At 45.1% G+C, this 2,500-nt stretch overlaps 1 long non-coding RNA gene across 4 annotated transcripts in view; it reads left to right on the plus strand.

Annotated features, from left to right (window-relative positions):
- The window catches only part of LOC135099792 (uncharacterized), a 101,302-nt gene that overhangs the window by 54,789 nt on the left and 44,013 nt on the right, over positions 1–2,500 (plus strand). The window contains exon 3 of one of the 4 annotated variants that reach the window (XR_010268385.1): positions 2,022–2,176. The exons of the other annotated variants lie outside the window; for them this stretch is intronic. This is a non-coding gene — a long non-coding RNA (uncharacterized LOC135099792). The remainder of the gene's footprint in view (positions 1–2,021; positions 2,177–2,500) is intronic. 4 annotated transcript variants of the gene reach the window in all.

Raw genomic sequence — 2,500 nt, forward strand, 5'->3', positions numbered from 1 at the left:
CAAAGAGAGAAATGAGGCTAGATGAAGAATATAGAAGAGAAGAGATATCCATCTCCCTTTCTGGATGACTACAAAGCACGTAACGCACTTATTTCGATCCTGCCTCGTCTATACACGAGTCACCGCAATTAGATGGTGATGGAAGTTAGGGATAACTGTGCTACATGAACTGGATAGAGGGAGAGAGGGAGGGAGGGAGAGGGGAAGGGATGGAGGCAGAGAGAGCATCCGGTTATTCTGAGGTACCCCGCCCTGTTTGTTGCCCCGGCATAGGCAAGATTTATTAGCTTTAGACCTAAGGAAAAGTTGCGTGGAGAGAGAGAGAGAGAGAGAGAGAGAGAGAGAGAGAGAGAGACACTCCTCGCAATGATTCCAATACACATGAGGGTAAACAAGGGACAGAACATCGCCTTAACCTTTAACAAGTGAAGTATACATGGTTAGGAAAATGTGACACTTTTTCTTGTTAGTGAGTGGATTTTTTTCTTTTGTTTTCGGCAGATATGAATCAGCACACATAACAGAGGATTTCGAAGAAACATGTTAATGATTTATCTATTTAAATGTACAATTAAAGGTAAAATTTCTAATATGATTTTGTAATGTGTGTGTGTGTGTGTGTGTGTGTGTGTGTGTGTGTGTGTGTGTGTGTATGATGACCAGAGGTAAAAGGGGCACTGGAAACCCTCTGACTCGTTCCCGGTGCCGGTGAGGAGCTCGTGAGAGCATTAGGAGCTGTGGAGACAAAGAGCGTCCTGGAGTCTGCTTTACCCTCCCTTCCCCCCTCCCTTCCCTCTCCCTTTCCCTGCATTCACCTTTCCTGTCCTGTAACTCGGTCTTATCACACAAAAAGTTAGATAAGTGGCCAGCCAAGAATACTACGAACACTGCCTTTTCTCCTCACGTTGCTATTCCTTCGATCTTTGTCCTCTCTCTTCCTCTTAGTCCTCATTCCGTATCTTAGTTATCATTTAATTATCTCCCAAAGCACCCAACTTGTCATTTCCCCTCACGATCTCCCTTTCCTCTACATACCTACTCCTGTTAATCATTCTCCAGATCACTTCCATCGTTCTCTTCTTCCCCTCACGAATCTTCTTCCTCTCATTCTCAAGTATGCCGATTCCATAGCTCGGGTTGGCTAGTTGCGTCCATAGCAGGCACGTGTGTATTTCATGCTGTCTAGAACTGTTCTTTTTCTACTTCATGGAGGAGGGAAAGCACGTGATGAGTTGTTCTCGATCTCAATTTTATTCTCAAGTATGTTCAATACGGAGCCGTTTTGTGGCAGGGAGGAATTGTGCAGAGGAATCTAGAGCCTAGGGTAGGATAAAGATGTTGGTTGGCTGTTTGTTTGTTGGTTAGTTGGTTAGGATATGGGATTTAGATTAAGTAAAATAAAGAATCAAGATTAGGTTTAGAGAGGTAACTATTAATGACCCTGTTTGTAAATGTGCCAAGAATAATAGTTAATATGATGAGATGGGTGACTTTTCCACAATGCATGCTGCAAAAAATAATGAATATTTGAATATGCCATTATTTATCTAGTAAGTGTAGTATCCAAAGCTGTTATTTTCCACATTGGTAGTGGCTAAAAGTAAGATTACCTTAGAGGACAGTTACTTCAACGTGTGGCTGGTGGTCGCTGGAGTGTTCTTGGAATCTGTTAGTATCTGTGTTCATTAAGGCTTACATAATGACGTGTTTTGCCACGTACCCCTCTTTCTCAACATGACTTAAAATCCCTGTGTGAGATAATTAGTCTGTTTGTTGCTTTTTAACGTCTTGCGTAATTTAAATTGCTTGGCCGCCTCCTTACATCCGTCCGTTTACAGTCCAGTCACTAAACTTTTATCATTATTATTGCGAGTGTCCCGCTTTAAGTCCCCTGTGTGATTACTTGTATGACTTACGACATTTAAATTTATCAGCATTTCTCCACCTGTTTCTCGGGACTCGCCAACTCGTATTTGCCGTTATCATTATTTTGTCGCTTTTCCCAACATCCACATCCACAGAATGTGCGATTGTGTGTCGCGTGAGCTGCTCAAAGGTGTTGCGTCATTTAGATTACCACGAACCGGTGCCCTTGGTCCTCCAGGCTGGCTGCGGATGTCTCGTCCCCGCTGCGTTATTGCTTCACGGTGTCCCCACCTTCTTATTTCAAAGTCACGTAAGTTCACCTGTACAGAGTATTACTAGGATGTGTTACGACATTTAAATCCCTCAGATCATTGGCACCTGTGTGAAGGACGTGTCCTGTCTGGTGATAGGCTGGGGAGGGAGGGGGCAAGGTCGTCCTGGAGACAGATAAATATGATCGCTCAGAGGATGTTTTGTTTTAAAGTCTCCACACCTGGCAGGGCTTCCCTCGCCCTGCCCCGCCCCGCCCCGCCCCGAGGCGCCGCCAGCCCTTCTTATCATCACAGGAGCCGCGTCCCGTCCTGGCCACTGCCTTCACCGCCACCACCACTATCGTCGCCACCACCACCACCAC

The sequence above is a fragment of the Scylla paramamosain genome, chromosome 4 (genome assembly GCF_035594125.1).
Source record: "Scylla paramamosain isolate STU-SP2022 chromosome 4, ASM3559412v1, whole genome shotgun sequence".
In the NCBI taxonomy this organism is placed as follows: Eukaryota; Metazoa; Arthropoda; class Malacostraca; order Decapoda; family Portunidae; genus Scylla; species Scylla paramamosain.